Genomic DNA, 7,647 nt, shown 5'->3' with positions numbered 1-7,647 from the left:
TGGGAATAGATTATGTGGGTGTCTGTGAAGCCATAAGCTAATATGCTTTTCTTTCAGGTTCCTTTTATAACTTATTTTTTCTTTTTTGCAACAAAACTTTCAATAATGTTACTTGGAAATTTTGGAGTCTTTACTTTTTTTTTGCAGGGAAAGATCCACCCTGAGCAAACTTCTATTGCCGGTCTCCCTCTGTTGTTGTTTTTTTTTTCCTCTCCAATGCCCCAGTGCATGGTTGTATATTCTAGTTGTAAATCTTCTAGTTCTTGTATGTGGGCCACTCCCACAGCATAGCAACTGACTGATGAGTGGTGTGTTTCCACAACCAGGAAGTGAACGCAGCCCACTGAAGCAGGGAAGGCAGAATTTTAACCATTAGGTCATGATGGCTGGCTCTGAAGTGTTTACTTTTAAGTACACTTTTAAATTATCTTATCTAATCAGAATCTTTCTTCTAATGGTTATGTAATTCCCCTGAAGCTGACATCAGTTTGGTAGGACCCTTAGCCACAAAATGAAGTGTAACCCACATTTCTGTCTGACCAACTCTGCCTGCAAAATGGGGCACAACGGCATTTTTGTCCACCCATATTTTGGGGACCTCCAACCTGATAATTGTTAAGCCAAGCCCTCGGGACACTAAACAAGCTTAGTAAGATTTTGCAGTTCTTTGTAAATATTTACACTTTCTGGAAACTTGAGGCTTTGAGCAATTGTGCTAGAAGGTGAAGCACTTGACTCTTTAAAGATTTCTTTGTTTCTTGCTTTGAAAGCTCAAAAGGAGCCCAAAGCGGCCACTGTAACTTTAAATTATCCCAGATTATCTTGCCAGCTGTTTACAGTTACTTCCATTTTAGGGGGCTCTTTCTAAGGTGGCTACAAGAAACAAGGTAATTTCTAAAGAAATTTTGTTACAGTCACTTAGACACTCAGACAAATAAATTTGGACAAACATTAACACACAACTCTACATATAACACAGACCAGCTAGCTCACCAGGAGCAGCTCAGAATCAGTGCCAGGAGTTTCTCAGAAGCAGGAGTAGCTTGGAACCAGTGCCAGGAGCCACTGGGGAAAAACTTCACACTGAGCCTTTTATCCTGCCTCTAATTACTGGGGATGGCTCAGGCCCAAGGCTCAGGACTTAGCCCACCAGGACTCCCCAGAATACAAACCAAATTTATATTTTCGGGGAATCAAACTACAGAGGCAAGGTAAAGAACAGTCACTTTCTTAAAGTTACTCATCCAGAGCCCAGTGATGTCTTGATCCAGAAGTCATTTCTTCTCCCAAAAGAAAAAGAAATGCCTTGGAGGATGAAGCACCCGAACAGGAAATGGGAGTCCAATCAGCTGAGCCTCTAGACAAAATTGTCTGGCGGCCACTTAGGGTCGATGAAAATACCTCACACCCTGCAGGGGTTGCAGAGCCTGAGGTGCACAGTCACAGAACCTTGTCCCTTCATGGTCACCAAAAATTGTTGCAGAGCAAGGGTTCACCACCTGATGTGCATAAAGAGACAATTATTTGCATAGGCCTTTGGGAAAAGAAAAATAGCTTTATTTGTGAGATTGATCTGCAAGGAGACAGGAGGCAAGTGTTCTCAGATCTGTCTCCTCAATCCAGGGCTTGGGGCAAAATTTATGGGACGAAGGACAGGGTGGTCTGAAGTGTGAAGATATGGTTGAGGTAAGGAGAAGTGAGGTAATTGATGATCTGTGCAAGCATAGACAAGCTTCATGGATCTTCGTAGGATGCATGTTCATAGAATGGTGGTGTTAGCATGATCTGAGGGTGGAGTTTTCAGCCCTTTGACATCAAAAAGGTCATTTCTCAGGCATTTGCACAGGCCCAGTTGATGGGTTGGTGGTCTCAACTGGCCTGAACTGGACAAGGGTTTTCAGCTCCTGAAAAACCACTCTCAATTACTCTAATGATAAGATGGGGTCGGATGAACTTGTCCTAGAGGGCCCACGGTTACACTAGGATGAAGGAAGGTAGACAGAAGTGTGTTGTCCTGTATATTTGGGAAGATCTAAATTTTTACAGACCTTTTGAAAAACAGATGGTATCTATTAAAAATAAAATATAAATACTCTGATCCTCCTACTGTTGGGAAGTTTCCCAGGAAAAATGCAGAATATATAGATACATATATAAGAATATGTGTTCCAATATGGTTTGTAGGATAGTGGCCATAATCTGTAAACAACATGAACACCTGTTTGAAAAAAAGTTTAATAAATTGTCAGATGTCCCTTTGGGTTTTTAATATTTTTCTTTCTTGCACACATGAGGTGTTCTGGATCTACAATAGATTTCCTATTAATTACCTTACTATGTATATATTAAATGTATCGCCCTCCCCCAATTCCCCACTCCCCCACTCTCACCCCCAGACCCTATCCATGGAGCGACATAATGAAAGCCAGATGGAGTATTTTCCACACAAGCATCTGGATGCTCTATAGGCCAGGGATGAGGAAGAGGAAGTTCCCTGCTTATCAAGGAGAAAGAGGCAGCTGTCTCCTTCTTCTCCTGAAAGGGTCTCCTCCTTCCTCCAACCCTTTGGTAAAGAAATAAAATCTCAGTAGGAGGCAGATGGCACCTAAGACCTAGAGATATCTCCAAGCCCTGGGGCTCATTCCTCCTTGAAATGCAAATTGCCAGGATGATAGTTGTTCCAGTCTCCTCTTACCCACTGGGGCTTACCCCAGGAGCCTAATCCAGGCCATAAACTTTTGGCCCTCAGGGGAAGAGATAAGGAGAAGTTTTACTATCCTTTTAAATCAGATCAATTAACTAGACAAATGGCTACAGATCTAATTCTCATTAAGGAGGCTAGGTCTTTTTATAGGGGAACTAGAAATCCAGGAAGTTTTATTTCCTCATGCATCCACATCATGGAATGTTATTCAGCCATTAAAAAGAATGAACTTGGGGCTGGCCAGGTAGTGCAGTGGTTAAGTTCACACATTCTGCTTCGGCAGCCTGGGGTTCACCAGTTCAGATCCCAGGTGTGGACCTATGCCCTGCTTCTCAAGCCACACTGTGGCGGGCATCCCACAAATAAAATAGAGGAAGATGGGCACGGATGTTAGCTTAGGGCCAGTCTTCCTCAACAAAAAGAGAAGGATTGGTGGCAGATGTTAGCCCAAGGCTAATCTTCTTCTTCTTCAAAAAAGAATGAGTTTGAGCTATTTATCAGCTGGGTTGGCAGGATTTACATGGGGATGAAATGCAGAGTAGTGCATAAAATGGGATCTCATTTTTAAGAAATAAACAATAAACATGTACATATACACATTATATAAAAGTGTTTAAGTGTGAAGAAGGATACACATTGGAGTTCTAGTTAATTAAAGAGGGGTGGAGTATATAATAGAGAGGAAGAAAGCAAACACACACAAAAAACTGCATTTTTAAAACAATGCCAATATAAAAACTCTCTCTATGATATAATACCATTTATATACAAACAATTATATATACATATGAAAACATCACTATGGATAGATACATTATATTTATAAGCATAGATATAGAATACTTATATTTGAGTGGATGTGGAGATGTATTAAAAAACGCTTTGTGTGGTGAGATTTCAAGTGATTACCATTTCTTCCTTATATCTTGATATACTCCTATTTTGAAACAACAAAAATTATTTACACACTCAGAAAAACAATCTTTTTTTTTCTCAAAAAAAGTTTCTTTCATTTGAATGCCTTGATCTTGTGCACAGACTCCGCACTTCACCACAGGGCCTACTACATCCGTCCCCCTCCTGAAATGACTTTTCCAGCCTATGCTTGAGGTATCTGAGTTTATTCCCTGCTGTATATCCTTATTTATTTTTATCTCTGTGATTCCCAAATTCAGAGAAAGATGTGATCAATTCTACCATGAGACAGAAGATTTGTTTAACTGTTAATTTTTCCCTTGTATAATTTAATGCAATGCTCTTCAGTATGTAAATACTCATGACTGATACATCTTCTTGTATTAAGTATCTCTAGACATTAAAAAATATTTAAATACTTTTTAAAACATACTGTGCTCGGGGCTGGCCCTGTGGCCGAGTGGTTAAGTTCGTGTGCTCCACTGCAGCAGCCCAGGGTTTCACTGATTCAAATCCTGGGCATGGACGTGGCACCGCTCGTCAGGCCATGCTGAGGCAGCATCCCACATGCCACAACTAGAAGGACCCATAATTAAAAATACACAACTCTGTACCAGGGGGCTTTGGGGGGGAAAAGGAAAAATAAAATCTTTAAAAAAAGTACTATGCTTTTTGATAGAAAGATTCAACACTGAAATCTGTCAGTCAATTCTCCTTAAACTAACCAAAAGTTTAATGCAGTTTTCACAGTTTCAAATATTATCATGATTTCTTTTTTGTGTTCCTTTTTCTTTGCTTTTTATTTTTAAGAATTTGACCAAAAAATTTTATAAACACATAAGAATAGCTTTGGAAATGCTGAAAAATAAGAGTGATGAGAAAGAACCGGGCCAGAAATAGAACACATTATGACAATTCATAAAATATAAGGCTTACAATTAAGAAGAAGTAGACTTTTGGAAAAAAATAGAGCGTTCCCAATTCATGTTGAAATTTAGATTATGATAGAGGTAACATTTCAAATCAGTGGGGAAAAGATATATTACATGGTAAATATATTCAAATCACCGGCTAACACTTAAACAAAATAAAGCTGAAGTCTTACTTCAGTCTTCCCATTAAAAGGAATTCCTAACGAATCAATGATTCAAAGGTAAAAGAAATAAAAGGATTGGAGAGTAATGTATTTATAATCTCAGAATAAAGAAGCCCTTGTAAAGCAGAACACAAAACCCAGAAACCATAAAGGAAAATACTGACAACTTTGAACACATAAATTTTACCTATTTTTCTTTCAGAAGAGAAATGCCACAAAGTTAAAAGACAAATGACAAACTAGGGAAACAAAACTGAAACATATGTGATAACAAATAGCTAACTTTGTTAACTACAAAGAGCTAACTTTATTAACCTCTGTAAAACAATAGGAAAAAAACAACTCAACAGGAAAATGGACAACATATATGAACAGGCAGATAAAAGAAAAGAGAAATGTGAAAGAAAGCCAGGAAATTTACCAAAGGATATTTGCTCTTAGACACAAATGACTTCTATTCAAAACAAGGTATGTTTCTCCTCACAGACTAAGTATCCCAAAAGTGGAGAACACCAGGTGCCAGGAGGCAGGTGAGGAAGCAGGCCTTTCACCCAGTCTTGGGAGTGAACTCCTTTTTGGAGGAAAATTTAGCTTTAAGTATCAAAATGTTAAACGTACATTCCCCTGGCCTGCAATTCACAGTGCAGATCTGGTCGTTAAATTTTTCAAACACATGTCCGAAAACTCCTTTACAGCTTAGAGGACTGCTCAAATAAGTTATGCTGCATCTAAGCATTGGATAAAGAGCAACCTTTCAAAAGAGAGGATGAGAAGGAACACCTGTAAGTCCTCAGATGGAAAGATCTATAGACTGTAGTAAATTTTTTTTAAAAAGCAACTTACAGAGCAGTTTGTTTAGGATGATCTCTTTTGGGTAAACAAAATAAAATAGAGAAATGATAGATGACAGATAGGTAAGTAGAGAGGCAGATAGATTGTAGACCTACAGACACATCTGCATGACTTTTTTAATAGCAAAAGGGGACTGTTGACAATTTTTTACCTTTGAAGAGAAGAGCTGAGAGTAGAAATGGAAAGGAGAAAGATGTTACTTTCTATCCTATATCCATTTGTTCTTTTAAATTTTTCCTTACTTTCAATTTTCAATTAAAGCTAACATGTTCATTAGACCATGGAACTGTGTCATCTTTTATTTCCTTTCTATGGGAATCCATCTCAGAAAAGTTGACTTTTCTCCCCTAAAAAGTTTTTTGTTTTGTTTTCAAATACAGAATTACCTTAAATTATAGTTCTGTGCCTTTCTGAGAGGTGAATTTCACCCAAATGCATTTTTGCTTGTCAGGTGGTAAGGAAGGAGGAAGTCAGCGGGTGGCCCCGACAAGGCTGCTCCCCACAGCCCATGTGCCCATACATCTGTTCACAGGCTCGCACATGTGCTCTGCTTCCTCGTGAGAAGGTAAACAATTCTTTAATCCTTTTGTGGCTGCACACGATTGAGCTTATTTCCACCAATGATGAAATCCTGTTAAGCCTCCCAGGTCACTGAGCAGCGAGTCTGGCTTTGCCCGAAAACACGCCTATTATGGAGAGAGGTAAATGATCTCTGCAGGTGTCCAAATGGTAAATCAATACACTCCAACAGGTGTATTCACTGAAAGGGGGCCAATGGGTAAGGCCGGTGGGATCTGTGACTGGTTCTTTCTCCATGCTTAACACGGTTCTGTGATAGTATTAGCCAGAGTACATGTTCCAACAACCGTTGCCGAAACTTGTCATCAAGAATGTGTCTATGAAGCGAATGTCTTTTTGGCATTACTCCAAGCCTGAATAAATTCCAGTGAGCAATTATTTGACTGCAGAAGAGTTTCTGAGCTGCTCTTGCTATTGGCATTCCTGTTCCCTACAAACCATTTTCCAACAGCACCAAGTATGCTCTGTGTCCAGCATAAATCAAAGCCCTGTTTAAGCAGGGGGTCTAAGCCCTCTTGATGTAGAATAAAACCCAAACTCACTTTCAGTCCCAAAGCCTGCTTGACCTGAGCCCCACCTACCTTGCTGGTCTTGCCCCTACCACTTGCCCCTGATCATCACACCCAAGCTTGGGCCTCCTATTGATTTCAGGAGTAGGTCAAGCTCTGGGACCTGTGGCCTCTTCTGCCTGGCATTCCTTTGCCAAGGCTCTTTGCCAGCCTGCTTCCTTGAGGTCTAAATTCCTCTACCTCAGAGAGCATTTCCATGACTCTCGGCTTCTTGGCCAACATCTCATTGCTTTCTATCACTAACTCTCCTTATTTTCTTCATAACATAGCACCTGCTACAATCTTATTATTTTATTATTATCTGTCTCCCTGCACCAGATGGTAAGCTTCCATCCCATAACACCAACACTTAAGCAGTGCCTAGCACGTGGAAGGTGCTCAGTAACTAATTGTTGGACAATGCATGGTTGTTTGCATGCATGGATGGATGCATAGACAAATAAGGACCGTCTATCTACCTAGAGAGTTCAGACCAAAAGACTCCATAGTTATCTAGTTTTGAACTATCTGAGACAGTGCCTAAGCTCTGTGTTTCCCTCCACAGTACCCACAAACCTGCTTACTATGTTCAGTTGTTGTGGTCCAGATGTGAACAGCAGTCCAGCCTTCTTTGGCCACTTCCCTGTTACGATTCTGCCATCCTTCCCATTGGCTAGGCCAGTTAGAAGCCCTATGGTATTTGTACGTGGGTAGCAGAAGCAATACAATTTTATTTGTGATTCACAATTAAACACACATCATTCAGATAACCGTGATTTAAGTTCTGGGTGTAGGTCTCGAGGTGGTGAGTATTAATAGTGTCACTCATCAAACACAGCATTTTAGAATTTAAAGTTTTACAGCTTAGAGTAAATATCTTCAGAAGACACTTGGTTTAGCATTTTTTTAAATGTAGTAATATGCATACATATATATATATAAAACTTGTAAGC

The sequence above is a fragment of the Equus przewalskii genome, chromosome 14 (genome assembly GCF_037783145.1).
Source record: "Equus przewalskii isolate Varuska chromosome 14, EquPr2, whole genome shotgun sequence".
Lineage (NCBI taxonomy): Eukaryota > Metazoa > Chordata > Mammalia > Perissodactyla > Equidae > Equus > Equus przewalskii.
The sequence above is the reverse complement of the archived record's forward strand: the minus strand, read 5'-3'. Positions refer to the sequence as shown.